The 20,683-nt window shown below is 44.4% G+C and overlaps 1 long non-coding RNA gene across 1 annotated transcript; it reads right to left on the reverse strand.

Moving 5' to 3' along the window:
- Positions 1-17,493: 17,493 nt before the first annotated feature.
- LOC143443987 (uncharacterized) lies at positions 17,494-19,756 on the reverse strand. Its single transcript, XR_013113447.1, has 2 exons — positions 19,623-19,756; positions 17,494-18,825 (listed from the first exon to the last, which is right to left on the reverse strand). It is a non-coding gene; the product is annotated as an uncharacterized LOC143443987 (long non-coding RNA).
- Positions 19,757-20,683: the final 927 nt, after the last annotated feature.

Below are 20,683 nucleotides of genomic sequence, written 5' to 3' on the forward strand. Positions count from 1 at the left end.
ACTGCTGTGAACAGACACCATGGCCAAGGCAACTCTTTTAAGGACAACATTTAATTGAGGCTGACTTATAGATTCAGAGATTCAGTCCATTATCATGGTGGTAACATGGCAGGCATGTGGCAGGAGGAGCTGAGAGTTCTACATTTTCATCTGAAGTCTGCAAGTGGAAGACTGACTTCCAGGCAGCTAGGATGACAGTGTTATAAACCACACCCACAGTGACACATCTACTCCAAAAGGGCCACACCTTCTAATCGACCCCTCCCTCAGCCAAGCAAATTCCCTGTCACACCCTGGGAACCAAGAGAAGGGATGCATGCAATGAACTGTGTGAAAGCTGCCTATACACAGAGAAAAGTTCAGCATAATGCTAAGAATTTTGACTTTTGTTTGTTTGTTTGTTTTTTCAAGACAGGGTCTCTCCATGTAGCCTGGCTGTCCTGGAACTCACTCGGTAGACCAAGCTAGTCTTGAACTCAGAAATCTGCCTGCCTTTGCCTCCCAAGTGCTGGGAGTAAAGGTGTACACCACTACTGCCTGGCAAGAATTTCAACTCTTACTGGGTAACCTAGGCTGGCCTTGAACCCTGTCTTAGTTTGGATTTTATTGCTGTGAAGAGACATGTTCAAAGCAACTGTAACAAAGAACAGCGTTTAACTGGGACTGGCTTATAGTTTCAGAGATTCAGGCCATTATCATCATGGCGGGAAGCATGGCAGTGTTCAGGCAGACATGGTGCTGAAAGAGCTGAGAGTTCTACATTCTTGGAGGAAGGAAGGGAGAGAAGGAGAAATGAAGGAAGAGAGAGATCCATCCAAGGGCAGTCAGAAGGAGATTGTCTCCTTTGAGGTAGCCAGGAGGCTCTCCTCCTCACTGGACAAATCCTAAACTTATGAGACCTCAAAGTCTATCTACACAGTGACACACTTCTTCCAACAAGGCCACACCTCTTAATAGTGCCACTCACTAAGGCCAAGCATTTAAACCACCACATTCCACTCCCCGGCCCCATCAGCTGTTCAAATACATGAGTCTATTGTGGGGGACAATATCTCCTCCACAATATCAAGGCATATCGTAATGCAAAATACATTTAGTCCAACTTCAAAAGTCTCCATATAGAGTCTCAACAATGTCAAAAGTTCTAAGTCTCTTCTGAGATTCATCTAATCTCTAAACTGTAACCCCCCTATAAAATGAAAAAGCAGATCACATAATTCCAATGCATCATGGCACAGGATATACATTACCATTAGTGAGGAAATACTGGACCAAAGCAAGACCAAAAATCAGATGGGCAAACTCCAAACTCTGCATCTCCATGTCTGATGTCCAACTCTTTTCAGCTTTGATGACTACAAAACAATTCCTTCTGTTGGACTGGCTCCACTCCCTGTCAGTAGCTCTCCTTGGCAGGCATCCCACAGCTCTGACATCTCTAACATCCTGGAGTCTCCAAGGCAACTTCAACTTCACAGCTTCTTGTTCCAATGTCTGGGATTCACACATAATCTGGCTCTTCCAAAGGGGCTTTTGTGACTTTTCCAGCTCTGCCCTCTGCAGCACTCTAGGCTCTGGTTGACTCTATTCCACTGTTGCTTCTGTTCTTGGTGATCATCCCATGATCACAGCATCAGTGTATTGACACTGGGGTCTTCTGCTGCAACTAGGATTCACCAATAGCCTCTCAAAGGCCCTCTTCAAGGTGCCAACCTCAACTTCTTTGCATAACCACTTCAGTCCTAGGCTGTCAACTGCAACTGAGGCTGCACCTTCACCAGTGGCCTCTCGTGACCTCTCACAGTACCTCAGCTGCTCTCCATAACCCCTTCTATTATTGACTCTAAGCCACGTGACTGAAGCTGCCGAGTTCTGCTATTTGCTGGGGCTGGAACATAGCCCCATTGTCCTATTATGTCACCACCAGCTTTCTGTTTTCCAACTCCCTCACCACCTAAGCTTTACTTTGTACTTGCTCTGTAGCAGGCTGGCCTTGAACGCAGAGATCTACTTGCCTCTGTCCCCTGGAATTTAAGGTATGTGCCACAATGCCTGGATCTAAAATTTTGTAGGCACTATGCCTCAAAATTCAGATCAAAAGCCCGTCTTCCAGGATCAAGATCTGGATCACAAGTGTGCCCTCCATTTCAGAATTGTAGTTGATTTCAGATTAAAAGCCCAAATGAAAACAATAGCCAGGTAATAATAATGCCTAGCATGATACAACTATCTCTTGTTCAACTGCAAACACCTAAACAGTGAGCTTAGCTGGGTGGAATCGTGCCTCGGTCACCACTCCCAGAAGGCCGTTTAATATCCTTTACACAGCGTTTAGCTTTATTCCACTTCCTGGTGATCCTTTACTCTTGAATAAGACATTTTCTACTTTTCCTTCTAAGCTTGCTACTCTTGATCTAAACACTCTTCAAAAGAGTGAACAACAGGGCAGAGTATATGATAGGCTTTTTTGAGACCTCCTTTCTCAATACAACCAATCTGGATCTCTTTATCTTATCCTCAGACACTCTTCAGACGAGGCAAAAGGCATTCACATTCTTCACCAAAACATAAGAATGATCTCCAGGCAACATACTAAAATTTCTTTCTTCTGAAACCTCTTGACCCAGACCCTCAAAGTCTAAATCACCCTCAGTACAACTGTCTTCCATGCTTCTACTAGAATGGCCCATTAAGCTCCATTTAAAGTATTCTGCTGTTTTCCAAAATCCCAAAATCTACATTCCTCCAAACAAAAGTATAGCCAGGCCTATCACAGCAACATCTTAGCTCCTGGTACCACCTTGTGTCTTAGGGTTTCCATTGCTGTGAAGAGACACCATAATCAAGACAACTCTTACAAAGGACAACATTTAGTTAGGGCTGGCTTGCGGCTTTCAAGGTTCAGTCCATTTTCATCATGGTGAGAAGCATGGTGCTGAAAGAGTGGAAAGTTTAATTTGAAGGCAGTCAAAAGGAGACTGTCACTTCTGTAAGCAGCCAGGAGGAGATTGGATTTCACACTGGGTGGAGCCTGAGCATTCAAGGCCTCAAAGCCCACCTCCACGGTGACACACTTCCTCCAACAAGGCCACACCTTCTCCAATAGGACCACACCTCCTAACAGTGCCACTCCCTATGACCAAGTATCCAAACCACCACAAACCCAAATCCTCCTTCCTCTGCCTCAGCCTTAGGAATGTTGACCCATTACCCCTCAAAATCACCCATGAAAATCTTGCTTGTAGATTTTTGCTTTTTTCAGTTTGTGAGACACTCCCATACCACAATATGTCTCCTCCTTTTCTTAAGCTAACTCCAGTTGGTTTTGTTATGCAGAGCAGGGCCCCGGTAAAGACTGTCCTTATCTGAGCCCTCTTTGGGAGGGTGGGCTTCTTCTAAGCATCTTGTTTGTGTTGACTGCTTCCGTCTCTGTGCTCACATGGTGCCACCCGTCTGGGATTCTTGCCATTTCTGGCCCTCGTCACAGCCTCCATGCTGGATCTTCGGCCTCTGCTACTATAACTCCCAGCTTCCTAAACGTCAGGTGACAACCCCATCAGGTATTGACAGCAAGAGTTGCAAAAACACAGCAAGAGAAAAAGGTTTCTGAATAGACAACAATCAAAGATAAATTGAAAATCAACTGCACAATGACAAAACATTAATTCAGAATCAACTGCATTGTGAACCCCAGGTGTTTCTGTCAGTGTCCACTTGTGTTGTGCTGCACGTGGCTTTACTATACCCTCATTCTGAACAACAGCATCTCTATTTTACACAATAAGACAGACAAACAAGACAGAACCTGCCCTAGCACAACTTGTCCAGAGTCAAGAGCATTGTATGTTAAGAGTAAGTGTGCTGGGGGTGCTGGCCCACTTCTTTAATCCCAGCACTTGGGAGGCAGAGGCAGGTAGATCTTGAAGATCCCCAATCTCAGGAGACCCTTACTCAAGTCTCAGGAAATCACGGCCACCCCAAAATCACAAGACACCGTACCTGGATGCAATCAGCAGAGGTTTATTGGGGAGAGTTGGCTAGCCAAGGTCAAAACTGCTCTTCCATGCAGGAACAGAATTTGACAAAAAGCCAGCAAGCTGAGGGGCCTTTTTTATAGCATGGGGTGGGGAAAAGGAGGAATTTTTGTGCGGTTACACGATTGGTTGTTTTATAAATTTTGAACATCAGCAGGCTGTAACACTGGGAAAACCTCAAAGTGGGGGTGGAGGATAACCAAGAACAGTGGAAAGTTAGCTAGTTCTTGGAACCACCCAGATGACTTGCATCTTTCTCTGTGGTCAGGAATGTATCTTCCTGCTTTGGGCCTTCCCCACCCTGAGGCTTGAGGAATGTTAACCAGCAAGTGTCCTCTGATTCAGGGATAATGCCCTCTACCAGGAATATGTCCTGGGGCAGTGAAGGCCTGAAATCTTACATCCAGTTCTGCTTTCTGGAACCTGCACTCCTTTTTCTCAGGTCTAAGGGCAAAGAAAAAGCCTGCATATAATTCACAAAATGGTCTTTATAATTTTTCACTCTACAATCTCTGTGAATTGGAGGCCAGCCTGGTCTACAAGGCTAGTCCAAGACAGTCCAGGCTACACAAAGAAACTCTGTTTAAGAAAGAAAGAAAGAAAGAAAGAAAGAAAGAAAGAAAGAAAGAAAGAAAGAAAGAAAGAAAGAAAGAAAGAAAGAGAGTTTCAGTGTTTTAACCACACTCACATTGCTCTTACAGAAACATAACGGTTTAATTAAAGAGTGCAGAGTCTTTTAATATTTCCCCACTGTCATTCCTCAACTGTAAAATCGAACTAGTTAATCTTTCAGTCTTTAAGTATTGTAGTATTAGAATGTTTGATTTTAAAACTTACTACTTGAGTGGCTGACTTGAGTTTTGTTTTACTTATTTTAAAGAAATGTCTAATGAATTTTGGCTTGAAATTAAGATATAATTTCTAGCAGTTTCTGGAATGGCCCGAAACATATTTCTGCCATTTTGTACTAAGGTTTTATATAAAGTAGGCTTTCTCAGCACACATAATTCAAAAAATCAAAATAAGGACAAACTCTGAAAAACACTGAAGTTGAAGTTGATGTGTACCCTGAGGTATCAAACCTTCAGCCAAGCATTAACTTTTTAGGTAAAACTACACACGTGTGGGACTTCAGAGAAGGCTTACCTGTTAAGACCACTTGATGCTCTTTGGAGGGCAGAGGCTATTTCCCAGTTTGAGCAGCCAGGGACTTACAAGTGCTTCTAACTGCAGGGATCTCCCCAACACACTCATAATTTAAAGAGTAAAATAAACATTTTAAGAGGGAAAGATGTGTGTCCGTCTTGTTACTGTGCATATTTGTTTTACTTTATTACACAGTAAAATATGTATACCAAAGAACAATTTTAAAATATGTTTTTTTGTGATTTATTATCAGCTAATGCTTGGTTTGTGTAACTATGTCACATAACTAATATCTGGGCTGGAGGAAAGGGGTACTGAGTAGGAAGGTTTCAGAAGACCTGGTCTGAGTATAAGCATGCTATTCTCAGGAGTTTTAGCTTTGCCCTTTTTTTCTTATTTAGCCCCTCCCCCATATCTACCACAGCATTTACATCTGTGTTGATGTAACCCGCCACCCTCAAACCCCAGGGCTACAGGGCTCCCGCCTACTGCTTGTGTGTCTTACAAGTACCTCAGAATCACTGAGTCCACATCTGTCCCCTCAAAACCTCCTCCATCTTTGTGGCTGGGAAATGATGGTACTCAACTCTTCAACAAAACCCTGCCTCCGGTCCCCAGGTGTCTCCTTTCACTGCCATCCTCCCATGAATAGGGCTCCCATAGCAGTCCATTCAGCTCCTTCATCACCTCTGGAACTCAACCTTTCCTCTTCACTGCCTCTAGACAGCTTCAGGTAGCACTCTCCCCTAAGCTGAAGTTCCAATCATTTGTGTCCAGTGTTAGCTTTATTTGACTGCTAGCTTCAGCTTCTTCCTCAGTTGGAAGGGAGGGAAAAGAGGGATTTCTCACAAATGATTGGATCCACTATTCCTATTTACCCTGCCCCCATCTTCCTTGGACTGAAGCCTGGACTCTTCAGTTTGGTTCTAAATCCTTCATCTGCTGCCCTTTCCTCTCTAACCTCAGTGCTTCAGCTCTTAGCTCAATGGAAATTGCTCCTGACTTTCTCTAAAATACAGGCCTTTCCCATCTTCCCTTCACTAGGACTTGCTGCCACCAGCCTAGCTCCAGGATCAGTGTGGGAGATGGGAGGATAGGCGGAGGATGGTAAAGCAGGACACTTGAGCTCCTCCCTGGCCCCTGGGTCCATCCACCCGCATCCACACACTTGTGCATACACCACACACACATATACACAGCCAGATAAAACAATCAGGGAGCAAATATTGGGAAGATCACATTCTAAACAAAATTTTAGGTTGGTTTTTTTGTTTGTTTGTTTATTTGTTTGTTTTTTTGTTTTTTGAGACAGGGTTTCTCTGTGTAGCCATGGCTGTCCTGGAACTGACTCTATAGACCAGGCTGGCCTTGAACTCAGAAATCTGCCTGCCTCTGCCTCCCAAGTGCTGGGATTAAACGCGTGCGCCACCACCACCCAGCCACAAAATTTTAGTTTTAAATTTGTCAGTGAGGGGATCCTTTGATGAATTTCACTCCCCATCTTCATGCTTTCCAAGGGAAAGCCTTGGACCTGTGTTTCCTGCTTCTGTTGCAGGCTGAACCAAGCTTGCTTACAGGCTGAGCGTACGTAAGCTCTGTTCAGCCTTCAGTCACAGTGCATGTGCTTGTTATTTCCTTATTTCCTTCCTGGCTCCTCCAGGCTCTTTCTCCTTCGGCTTCTACAATATTCTGAGTCAGTGCTATGCGCAAACTGTAACTCGACTGTATTCTGTTTGCTGTTATTGGGATTTGAAAAAATAAAACCCAATCAGTAATAATACTCCAGCAAAGCAGGATCTTTATTTGAATTAGACAGCAAAAACTGACAGTCAGGACACCAGCACAGACTCGGGAGTTGACTATCTTTGAACGTTCATCTTAGAAATTTTTTGAGCAGATGATCACTGCTGATCAGTCAGGGCCTCAGACAGACTCGGGGCTGAACTGTAACACTGAAAAGAAATTGCATGATGTTTTTAAAGGAAGAGACCTCAAAGCGAGGGGAAATGGGTGGGCTGTAGCATTGTCCAACTGTATTTTGACACAAGGGGTTGAACAAAGAATAAAGGTTGGTGGCTCCGCTTCATCTGGGCCACCTGGTTTCAAGATCCTTGACTTTTGAAGCTGACTTGGAACTCAGAATAATAAGGGAACAAAGGAGTGTGCAAGCTGCACATAGTCAATTAGGTCATGACAGTGTGGAGAGCTTTTGGGGCTAATTCTAGAAACTTGGCAAGAATTTGACATTGGGCCAGAACAAGGAAGTAAGCTCAGGCAGGAATTTGACTTTGGGCTAGGACAGAGAAGTAGGCTCAGATAAGAATATTTACATTTGGGTTAATACAAAGCTCAAGGTAAATTCAGCCAAGGAATGTGTAGCATTACCTTTATCTTGGACATCCTGTTAAGCCCCTAGAAACAGTGATCACAGGACTTTGTTTATTGCCTCGACCTAGAACTGAGCTTATTATTTGCATGTACTTAAAATGGTATAAAAGCAAACTGGGAAAAAAATAAACCCACTTCAGCCTCAGCACTGGCTGGAGTCATAACGTTGTCTAATTGTCTTTTTCTTTTCAATCCTCCCTCCCTTGAGACCCTATTGACTGACTGAGCTATCTCGGTCATGACAATACATCTATGACTTATGGACATTGGTATAGATAATGGGCAATGTGTGTGTGTGTGTGTGTGTGTGTGTGTATATATAATCCAGAAGATAACTTTATAATGTCAGTTCACTCCTGCCTTCATGTGGGTTCCAGAGATCAAACTCAGGTTACCATGCATATATAATAAACATTTTTACCCACTGAGCCATTCTCTGCCTGTTCCCACCCCCTAATACTTTTACATGTAATTATACCAGCATTCAATCAAAAAAGGCCAGTATGACTTGTAACAAAGGGTTTGTTTGTCTGTTTGTTTCTTTGTTTGTTTGTTTTTGTGACAGGGTCCCTGGGTATCCTAGACTGGCTTCAATTTTGCTGTGTAGTTGACAACAGCATTTACCTCTGGTCTTCCTGCCTTTACCTCCCAGATGCTGGGATTACAGATGTAAAATACTGCATAGGTAGGGTTTATGGAAGCTGCCAGCTAGTCTGGCATACACAGAGAAAAAACAAGGGGTCCTGAATCAAAAAAAGTAAGAGGTGAGGCCTGACATGGGATTGTTCTCTGATCTCACATGTATACTGTGTACATGGGTACCCACATTCACACACACACAAACACACACACACAGAGAGAGAGAGAGAGAGAGAGAGAGAGAGAGAGAAAGAGAGAGAGAGAGAATAATGAAAAGGACAACATTCATTTGGATATTTAATATTCTGTTTCCTTATGGAAGAAACAAATTGGGTTTTATTATTTGTGGTTATTTCTTGTATTAGTATTTTCATCCTTTTTTCTCTCTGGTTCCCAAGTTTACAGACATTTTATTCCATTGTGTTCTTGCTGTTATTATTTCTTGAGATAAGGCTGTGCTATGGAGCCTGGGCTAACCTTGAATTGTAATGTAAGCTAGCCTCAAACATGAGGTAATCCTCCTGCCTCCGCACCCTAAGTCCTAAAGTTACAAGACTATGTTATCACACCAGCCTTTGGGCCTTTCATAAAAGTAAGCCAGCCCAAGTGCTCTGGCACCACACGGCCCATCGGCTTCCTCAACTCATACACTCAGAAAGGCTTTCTTAGGAAATCTGTTCATGCTGTACCACAGAGCACCACAGGCTGGGTAGTCTGTCAACAACAGGACTTTCTCTCTCCCAAGAATCTGGCAGTATAAGGTATCCGGCTCCTGAGTGTCTGTGTGTGCTGAGGGCACCTTCTCACATGGTAGTCCTGTGGCATCAGGGTGCTTACCTCAGTCCTGACTTAAGGACCCCTGTCTTATGTTATACATGGTCAGGATGCCAACATGGAATTTGCAGAGGGTGGACAGAGGGAACACAAACCTTCTATATATAGTACTTGACAATCTACAGTGGATGCTTCCCAGATTTTGGATAGTTCCAATCCAAAAGCTGCCAAAATATCCTGTGGGCATAGAACCTCCCACATTGCATCTGTCAATCTGATCCTGGTTTCTAGGTTTTCAATGCATGAACAAAGCCCAGAGGCTTCTGGTCTCTGCCAGGAGTCCTAGCATATCTGCCTGCTTGGTTTCTTTAATTCTGTTGACATGTATGGAACGTGAAAGTGAGTGTGTTAATGTTTCAACATGACCAGGTCAACTGTGCTAAGTGCTTGACCATTGTCCCAAACTCTTCTCTTCTTGTAAAACTGAAGACCCATATTCACCCCCAGAGAACTCCCCTTTCTCCTCGGAGTCCAGGAGTCCATGAAAACACCATTTTATTTTCTATTTCTGTGAACTCGCTTACTCAGATGTTTCACCAAGGAGAATTTACCATCACTGGCCATTCCCTTTCGGCATGTTTCATTTACATAATTTCCACAATGTTCATCTGTGTGAGTAGTGTATACCAGAATTTTCTTCCTTTAATCCTTTTAAAATCTGAATAACATTCCATTTATACAAATATAACATTCTATTTATACATTCATAATCATAAACATCTACTTGTTTCATCCAGTTTTTGTTGCTGTGATACTTGTGATAGTTGTGTACCATGGGTACACAACTATCTCCTCTGGACCTTATGCTTAATCTCAGAGCTTTGGAAATATATAAAATTGCTGGACTACGTGGCAATTCTTTTTTTTAAGTTTTGAAGAATCTATGTATGGTTTCCATAGAAACCATATCATTTTAGGGTCCCTCCAGTGCTGGTTCTGTGGTCATTTGCTCCAGAACCATCTTCAGTGTACCACCCACCAGTGAGCTCAGCGCGTGGATTCAGGCTACTCAAATGATTTGTTTCCTGTATATTCAGTGTCTTAGTTACTGCTGTTGCTATGACAAAATACCCTTACCAAAACCAAACAAACAAAAACAAAACAAAAGCAAAAAACCCAACAACAACAAAAAGAAAAACAACAACGTAAGGGAAGAAAGGTGTATTAATCCTGAGGCAGTTCTAGCAGACAGTGCCACGGAACAAGGAAACCATGGCAACACAAGCTTGAGGCAGCTGGGTACATGCAGGACTAAGGAGGCTGTGAGAAGCCAGTACTCAGATAGCCTGTGCTTCCTCTCCCCTCCCCACCCAATGAGGAACCCAGGAAATGGCGCTGCCCTTAGGTGAGTCTTTTCACCTCAGTTAACCTAAGCAAAGTAAAGCCTTCACAGGCTCACCTCAAGGCCAACCTAACCGAAACAATCCTTTACAGCTGTGCCAGGAGCTTGTCTCCCAGGTAATCCCTGATTCTGTGGATCAAATGTAACTATCACAGTCGCTGTTTCTGTCTCAGAAAAGTGCCTCAAGAAGAGGTTTTGTTGTACTATTGTATTCCCCAAGTCTCTGGAACAATACCGAACACAAGTAGAAATCCAATTAAAACAGTGTTCTCAGCCTTCCTAATGCTGCAACCCTTAATACAATTCTTCGTGTGGTAGTGACCCCCAATCATAAGACTATTTTTGTTGCTATTTCATAACTGTAATGTGTTCTGAGCCCCTCCGTGTCCCCTTCGCCCGCGAAAAAGGACACGTGAGGCAGTGTTCGGGTGGTTACTACAACGAGGCTTTACTTCTTGTATAAGCAGAAGCGGAAAGACCCAAAGCCCGGGAAAGGCACTGCTATATGTACCCTAGAGTGGCGTGTTCACTTCTGATTGGCTGTTCACTCCTCACCCTATATTACGCCCGGGATGGGCAGTGACTTTGGCGCGCTTTTTGCCTTTTGCACCTGCGCAGTCAGTTGTTTACTAGTGGGAGGACAGGATGCCCGCATCATCTTGGAATGGTGAATGTTGACACGCTCACTGCGGCTCCCAACATCTCCCCCTATCTATATATTTAAGATGGAACAGCCTATTGCCTATCAAGCGCGGCACCAACTCAGTGAGGGAAAGCAGAGGCCTGATCCCCTGTGCAAGATGAGATATTGTAATGGGTTTACTTCCCATACCCATCTCGATGCCTTTTGACGGGGAAAGGGAGCCTCCACCCTGGGGCGCCACCAGGGGAGGTTTCTTGGCATCAAATCTTTGTGCAATCAGGCATACTTTCGGGAAATCTATCCACACTCGTGGAACATTCCCTGTCTGTCTGTTCTGACAACTCTGTCAGAAGAAATTTTGTAACAAAAAAACAAAGATTCTTGGAAGTTTCAGTCAAATCTGGTGGTGAAAAACAAACAAAAAACTAGAAAGCAAACTAGTTTTTCAATAGGGGGCAGGGCAGTGTGTAGGGGGAGGGGGAGGCAGGCATTTCTATCCCAGGTCTGCCAGTACCTGTCTGTAAGATTGAAGAGATATGGAGTGACTTGTGGGAAAAGGATTTCTTGTGTAGAGATCGCCACCCCTTCACCCGCCACCTTCCCACGCACCCCCACACTCATTGCAAACTAACGGTCTTTCTGTTTTGTTGGGCTCGTTTTAAGGAACACAACACTGGGTATCAAAAAGGTGTGGGGAGACACAGTTAACAAGCCAGGACTTGGGAACACAAAGGAGAACCCTGGCTTCTGGGCTCAGGCTACAGAGAAGTGGATGCTGCCCTGCTCCGGTTCTGGCACAGCTGACCCGGCACAAAGACTGGCTGGGAGTACTGGAGAAATCTGATCGGAATCAACCGCGCTTCTGCGGGAAACCTACTGGGATTGTCTATAGCAAGGAGAATGCTGCCCTTCCTCCTGCTGCCTGGAGTCTCCCTCTAGTGCCCTGATTGACAGAGCTTTTCAGGGCTATGTAGCAGAGGCCCAGCTGCAGCAGGCGACAGTGGTTAGTGCTAAGAGTCAATAGCTTAATAATTAGCTCATCGAGCACTCACAATGCAATCACACATCAATATGGTCTGTCTTGTTCACTGGGATGCCTCTGCGCTTAGAAAGTTTCCTGGTATAAAACACAAACGATAAACACTTGTTGATGGAGGTGGGAAAAGGGTGAGCTACACTAGCTGTTCTCCAGTCTGCGTTCAAAGGCAAAAAGTCCAAAATAACTTTGGTTGTCCTGCCAGAATTTAAGCTCATTCCTGGCTCTATTTATACTTCTCCCAGTTGCCTCTAGGCGGGGCTGTAGGAGGTAGCATAGGTAGCCTCCGGAGAAACGCAAGTCCAGTGTAAAATCCCAGCCCCTCTAAGAGTTGAGAGCCTTGGACAAATTACTCAAAGGCTTGTTTCCCTCATCTACAAAATACAGGGGATGATGCGGTGGGGTTTAAATAATGCAATCCTCTGGGGGCATGTGCTCCTCACCGGCTTCTACCCCGCACCCCTGAGGGATGGGCCCGTGAGTAGCCTGCTGGGACTTCCCAGCGCTGACCGTGGTCCAAGCTAGAGGGTCATGGATTGGCCCACGGCTGCCAGGCCGACCAAAGGTTGGAGTAACTAGGCAGGCTAGGCATGGCAGGCTAGGCATGCAGGCAGGCTAGCGCCCAAGCTCTGAAGTCCAGGATGGTCCTAAGAACTACACTGGAGTTTCCTAACGGTTCTACTTCAAATTTCCTAACAGTGGAGTTTCAAACCCAGCTACCTCCCGCCTAGCACAAACGAGGGTGTGGTTTGGACTCACTTCACACCGAAACAAAAGAAAACAAGGAGAGTCCCCCCCCCCCCCCCCCCCCACACACACACACACACTCCCTGCCGCCTCGCCCAACTCCGGACATTTTCCCAAGCACCCGGTGCAGCCGAGCTACGGGCACGCCCTATGGCTGCTGCACTTCCCAGAGCCAGGGTGCAGCCGCCCCCAAGGTCGGGTCTTAAGGGGCTCCAAGGACCGGGCCCCCGGTGAACAGGCCGGATTGCCTTGCCCGGCTGGGTCCGACCCTCAGTTGCAGCCGGATCCTGGCCCAAGGCATGTGGCTGGGCTCAAAATCGTCCTCTCCCGGGCTGGAATCCTGGGAATGTCGCTGCGGGGAAGCATCTGACTGGCCTCCGGGTGGCAAGTGGGGTCAAACCTTTTTCGGGTGATTTTACACAAAATTCTCCCAACACCAAGAGCTGCAGCCCTGGGAAGTGGAACCCAAGGAATGAGAAGGGAGCTTCCCTCTCCTTCTCCCGGCCGCCTTCGCCATGTCCACTCCCGATATGCTGCGGGCGAAGCAGACAATTGCCTGTTCCCGTTCCGAAGACCCCTTCTTTGTGTCTGTGGAAGTTCCTTCCTCGGTTGCGAATCGTATAAGCCACCCGAGCGGGTCTTTCCAGCTAGATTGTCGCCACCTCGCGGCAGGATTCGGTGGCCACACTGGTCCTTCGTCCCCTAAGCCCTTCGCTCTCTTCAGTCCCAAGCCTACGTTTCTTTCTTTCTCCAACCAGCTATGGACTGGAACTTTATCATCCTGTTCTCTGGGCTTAGAATGTGAGCTGGGATATCTGTCCCCTCCTCTCTGTTACACCGCTTGCCTCTTAAAGAGAAATGGAGCAAGTGCTAGTTGGAGAACAGGAGTCACCAAATTGTCAAACCTGTGGGGGCTCGGTGTGAGGCGTCAATCCCCCACCAATTTCCCATGAGACAAACTAATGATTAAGAAGACAGACTCACTCTGTCTTGTTCCTACTGGTTAGTGATGTTATTATACTTGATGAGTATTATTAAAGGATCCCTGTCATTAAAGACTCCCTGTTATTATTGTTATTATTATTATTATTTAGCATTTATAATGTATTCCTTATTTTCAAAGCACGCTGACTATTATCTCCCTGGGCTTTCCAAATAAAACAGAGCGGCAGACAGGTGACAACTTCACAAAATAGGGAAACTGAGGCACTGTAATTAGTGCAGAGTTCTTGGATTTATGACTCAACAGTAGTTGTTTCTCCTGTCTGATTACTGCCTTACTCTGAACTCATGGATTCCAGTAAATGGTAATCCTGACTTGAGAAACTAGTTTCTCACACTCACTTTTACGACCCACATGTAATCACTTTAGAAACCCAGTCAGGGAAGTTTTCAAACTTATGAGTCATTACTTCAAACTCATTACTGGGCACCTGGGTCATGTTAATTGGATTTTATTTTACAAGTCAAATTATTGTTATTGTTAGTATTTATAATGTATTCTACTAAAATGTATATAAGCAATCCCAGTCTTTAAAAAGTAGGAGGTTGTAACATCAGGAAAATGAATATATTTTGATCTAGAGAACAAACACCTTTCAAGATAATTACTCCAATTGTTTACTACCACAGGCATTAAGAAAAAAATTAACTATACTATATATACTATATATACTTAGATACTGCTATCTTGAAACTCACTCTGTAGACTCAGAGATTCATCTGCCTCTATCTTCTGAGTGCTGGGATTAAAGGCACAGGCCACCACCTGTTGGCCTGTACTTGTACACGTTGGATGCACTTGATCCCAGTCACGGGAATCTCTCAGACAACCTTTCTTAGTTTTTCACTTTACCCATTTCTCACCTCAAATAGCAAATTCCTAAAGGCACAATTTCAAACAAGTTGCTCATTGGTTTAGAGGACCTGGGTCAGCCTTCCCAACCTTCCCGTGTGCCCATTCATTCACTCATTCATTCACAAGGATGCATATGTTGTGTATCAATACGCTGTATATTAACAATAGCTCCTTTCTGCAGTAAGTTGTGGCAAGCTCATTCCTATGCAGCAAAAGCTTCATAGTTAATTCTTGTTTTTCTTACTCTGTAGTGAGGAAACTGAAGCTCCCAGAAGATGCCTATCATAGTACAAGTAGAGGGAAATCTGGGAAAGTGTGTAGGTAGGAAAATATGAACTGAGGGGTTAGTGTTGTAGAATTGGTTGGATTACTAAATTTATTCTTAAACAAAGCATTGTATAAATACAATCTTACATTGATAGAAATCTTTATAACTGTTACAAAATTGAAGTTATAATTTTTTACATTGGTACAGAATTTGTATATTGATAGAGGTTTAAGGTTTTTATTGGTATAAATCTTTATATATTGATACAACATTTAAAATTAATATTGTTACTCTTAGATAGTCATTGTGCCTATGCAACTCATTTAAGAATAGAAGACTTTGACCCAGTCCTTCTAATAACTGCTATTACAAACTGTTTAGGATGATTAAGTAATACAAGTTAAGGGCCAGATAGTAAACTTATGATTATAATATATTCTGATTTAATTATAATAAAGCATTTTCAATATTATTCAAATAGAAATAGCTAAAAGTGGTCAAGTTTTAGCAGTTCAGAATATACATATATATATATATATGTATATTCTTCAAAAACATCAGAAGTCCACAGAATATGGCATTTGTAATAGTTTCATTATTATTAGAACTTTAACTAAAAGACATGTCCACTCCTGACAGTACCCCCGTCACAATTCAAAGAAGATACTGAGCATCATAACCTCCATATGGAGTTGCTCCAGTTGCCACTGGGCAATATTTGCCCTAATTCATCTACAGACAAAAAATACTGTCCAAGAAGGGACACAAGGTGCAGGATAGTTGACAACTTAGCTCTGCTAAGACAGAGTAAGCTAGTCCTTCATAATAATTCCTGCTTCATGTAACCTCTGTCAGATGGTTATAAGGCCAGAAGGCTGAAGACAGATGCTCAAAATATGGGTCCAGGTAGTCAGCTGTCTCTGCAAATTGGTTACGTTTTGGAAGCTATGTTTTTCTGCTTCCTCTATATTCAGGTAATATTTAATACATTCTCAGATCCTTGACGGGGTTAAAGACTACTTATAGTCTTATAATTAAACTTAAGTTATTTAACTTTGAGGAGGAGGATGTAAATTTGAAAAGATGGTTTTTGGATGATAATACAAGTTAAAATCAAAACATAATTTAGGTATAAAATTGTAAACTCAGCCGGGCGGTGGTAGCGCACACCTTTAATCCCAGCACTTGGGAGGCAGAGGCAGGCCGATTTCTGAGTTTGAGGCCAGCCTGGTCTACAGAGTGAGTTCCAGGACAGCCAGGGCCACACAGAGAAACCCTGCCTCGAAAAACTAATAGTAATAATAATAATAATAATAATAATAATAATAATAATAAAGAATCAACATGCCAGGGAAACAGAAAGATCAGGCCTGAGAGCTGGAGAGCAAGGGAGAAGCAGCCCCAGGGCCCCTCCCCTGACTGGGTCAGAGGCAGCAAAGATGGAATATAGATTTTCAGTAAGTAATAATTCAGAAGTATCGGAGGGGAGGTATTAGTATCGTGGAAGTTTGGGATTGGCCCAGCTATTGAGCTGCTTAGAACATATTGAAAATAAGGCTACGTGTGTCTTTCATTCGAGAATCCACAACATTGGGGCAATAGTGAGAAGTGGACACCCACGGGGGAGTTAAGAGTCAGTTAACTTTACTACCGTTACAGGTCAGAACAAATCACTCGAGAATAGGGAAAAGGTTTATATGCACAGCCAACATGGACTAGAGCTGTAGATCCACACCGCTGAGAGACTCCTTCCTACAGGGTGCCTTGCTCAGGTGAACCATGAGCCTTTGAGCTCCATTGGTCTCAGAACGATCAGACTAGATGGAAAGAGTGACAGACCAGCAAAAAGTTCAGGATTCCCCAAGCTCTTTCAGACTCCTTCAACTTTGCAGCCAATGGGGACGGCTAGAAAAAGACAGCCTTTATCAAATGCAAGGAGAGCCCCCTCCCAAGGTGTAGGCAGTCCTAGTCCATTACAGATGCACAACAACATCACAACAGACTTTCCAGGCTGGTATAATGTTTTCTAACCATAAAAAGAATGATAAAATAAAGAGCAAGAGATTTTCCACTTGACCATGAGAAGACACTGGTACAAGACTGGTAAGCAATGAATAGGTGCTTTGAGTCCCACCACCTATTAGCTGGATTCATCTGGTCTTTCAGTGTCCCAGTTTCTTCATCTGTGAGGTACTTTGATTTTAGTACCTACCACTGGAGAAGAAGCTCTACCCACTCTGCAGGTGGGTCTCTGTGACTTTAAGGCCAGCCTGGTCTACATAGAAAGTTCCAGGACAGCCAGGGCTACATAGAGAGACCCTGTCTCCAAAAGCGAACAAGCCCCTATCCTGATTAAATTATCCTGATTCTCCAAACCTTCTTCTTATCTGTAAAGCAAGCAGTAACACTGCCATGCAGAGCCATTGTGAGGGTGGAGGACCTAGAATGTTGTCAGTCTGGACCACTTAGTTACATTTCTCTTGTTATAAAGCTAGCATTAGTAAACGTCCTTTTGGTATTATCTTAGGGTTTTATTGCTGCAATGAAACACCATGACCAATGGAAAGAAAAGATTTTATTTGGCTCCTATTTCACTATTGCTGTTCATTATGGAAGGAAGTCAGGACAGGAACTCAAGAAAGTCTGGAACCTGGAGGCAGGAGCTGATGCAGAGGCTATGGAGGATGCTGCTTACTGGCTTGCTCCTCATAGCTTGCTCAGTCTGCTTTCTTATAGAACTAAGGACCACCAGCCCAGGGATGGCATCTCCCACAGAAGGCTGGGACATCTCACATAAATCATTAATCAAGAAATGCCGCATGGGTGTGACCACATGCTACTTTTACGGAGGCAATTTTTCAATTGAGGTTTCCCAAGTGACCCTAGTTTTTGCAAGTTGACAAAAACTAACCAATACAGGCAGTAAGTATTTTTAAGTGCTGAGCCATTTCCAGGACTAAATTAATTTAAAAAAAAAATTGAAAAGAAAATTCTGTGGCTTATTGGGGTATCCCAAACTCTCAGCCTCAAACTGGTGACTGAAAAGGGCTGTTGTTCTGGAAAACTCTGAGACCCATCAATAGCAAGTCGGTCTCCCTGTTACTGTACAATAAAGTTTAGAAAGTCAAGTTCAGTTTTTACTTTCCTCTTCAGTCCTACTAAGGATCCTTGGGTGAGTGTGGCTGTCTGAAATGACTCTCCAAGGGGCCACAGTGCTTACACCACCTTTCCGTTTCCTCTGAAGCCAAAGGGAGAGTGCTCCAATCAGGGGCTGGGATGGAGGAAGATTGGGCATCTGACCCTGTGGGGGAGCAGGAAGCCAGGTAGGTCTCCAGTCCATATCCTTGATCCCCAAAGTTCAACTAGTAGGTTTGGCAGTGTCAGCAATATCCAGGAGCTTGTTAGACATGTAAGTTCTCAGTAACCCCACCCTGCCCAGGACTTTCTGGGTCAGAGTAGGCATTTTAGCCAGATTCCCTAGAGAATTGGAGGCAAGTCCAGTCTAAGAAACACTGAAGCAGAGGATCCTCACAGCTGCTCAATGACCGAGCTAATCTGATTCTGGGAGGGACCCTTTTGTCTTTGCTGAGTCTATGCTGCTTTGTAAGAGGAAAAGATGGTGGCATCCTGTAGGGAGAGTACCACTGGAATGGTCAGAAATCCTGACAGGTGTAGAAATGGGTGATGGACCAGATCACTACTAGAAATTCACTTGCGTGGCAAGGAAGCTATCATCCATGCAGCATCTGTGGGGGACCTGCTGTGTGCCCGACCTCCACTGCATGAGATACATAGAAACGGCTGGAATGTTCAGAAGATCTGGGCTCTGATCCAAATCTCACTTTAAGTGGCTGGGCAATTCCCTTGGCCCTTGGCGTCTGTTTCCCCATCTGAAAAAGAAGCGGGGCAGATTGAAGGCTCACCTGGAAACCTTGGTCTCATTGGGTTAAGTGGTTTTAAGTGATTACACATGAAACTGAGCACACCCCAGGACAGGGTGTATGTGATTAAGGGCTGAGTTGAGCGGATCTGGCAGCACCCGGGGCATGGACTCTACAAGCTAAATACAAGGAGCCTGAGTTTGAAAGGAAAAGCAAACGCCTCCTCCCTCCTCCTCCGGGGTACTCCCTAAGCCCCCCCGTTGAGAGGGGCGCAGGCTGGAAGGCTCGAGTTTCTCTCTTGGCCATTAGGTGTCGCATCGCTGCTGTGATGTGTAATGTAGGGTTGATAGGGACGCTTCAGGGAATCCCTATGGGTACATGGACGCTGCTGGTGTCCAGATCTAGAGCCTTCTAAGTGCGCGCCGGGGCGGGGGGTTGGGGGGGTGGGGTGGGATGTGCGTTCAGAAAGGGTTGAGCAGGAACCACTACAAACATTTTCCCAGCTCAGGCTGACTCAGATGACATAAAGGGCCAATGCAAGCTGGGAACACAGAAGGCAACACACACACACACACACACACACACACACACGCACGCACGCACGCACGCACGCACGCACGCACGCACGCACACGCACACACACACACGCACAATATTAGACATCGGCTGCTGGGAAGTTTCCTTAACACAGTTGGTCTCTAGCCCACATTTTATCTCTACTCTTCTGCTCCTCACTTGCTCAAAGAATGGTCAGCAAGGAATTCAGACCCAAACCAGAAGTCTAACTTTCATGTCTCGGATCTTACCCTGCCTGGCTTTGCTCCAGTGGTGGGAGACAGATGCTTTAGAAAGGCTGTGGCTGTCGTCTGGTCACCCTGGCTAAGGATGGGCAGTGCGGCAGACCCACGAGTGTCCTAAACAGCTCCACTTATGACATTTCCTTGAAAAAGAAGAAAGGGACATCATTAAGGCTCTGCCACGTGTCCAGTCCTGGACCACTCAGACCCAGGTGCCATCATCCAGTTCCCAACCTGTGGGTCGCAACCCTTTGTGGGGTCAAACAATCTTTTCACAGGAGTTGAATGTCACATATCCTACATATCAGATATTTATGTTAGATTCATAGCAGTAGCAAAATTACAACTATGAAGTAACCAGAAATGTTTTTATGGTTGGGGGTCACCACATGACGAGCTGTATTAAAGGGTCACAGCGTTAGGAAGGTTGAGAACACTGCTCTTGAGATGCACACAAACAAAAGCTTTGAGAATCTGCCAGCCAGTTACTGGCAGGAGATTTAAAGGTCGCACACTTTGAGTGTTCTCAGTTCTGTTTCCTGACAACCATGGGTTGTTTCATTTTTCTGGTCTCCATTTCCGTATCTATAGATCTGCGAGACTAAGTTTATGTTTACAAGGTCACTTAAGCAAAGCATCAATACACATAGATGGCTAGACACAAACAAGTTAACATATAAATTAGATCTCATTTGTAAGTTCCTCATAGTTTTGACTTTGTATTGAAGTATTGTTTAGACCCTGAAAAGTATGTGTCTGCAGTGCCCTGAGTTTTCACACTAAACATAGTAGCAGGCAAGCAGAGGTGCCATTGCTCTCCCTGTCAGTCATTCACTGTACCCCAGGGCTCACACCATCTCCACTATAAGAGCACAAATTAACTTACAATTTTACACATGCTACGTCCTCTTTTGTCCTTGGCTTCTGTCACTAAATAGTCATGTTTTCCATATGGCACACAGCATTTATGTACTGTAAAGGTGGTGGACTTTAGGGAACTTGCCTGTTGAGAGACTATTGTGACTATATATTCTTTCTTTTCAAATTGGTATTCATTCTTGGTCGCCATT

This window comes from Arvicanthis niloticus, chromosome 11 (assembly GCF_011762505.2).
Source record: "Arvicanthis niloticus isolate mArvNil1 chromosome 11, mArvNil1.pat.X, whole genome shotgun sequence".
NCBI classification, from domain to species: domain Eukaryota; kingdom Metazoa; phylum Chordata; class Mammalia; order Rodentia; family Muridae; genus Arvicanthis; species Arvicanthis niloticus.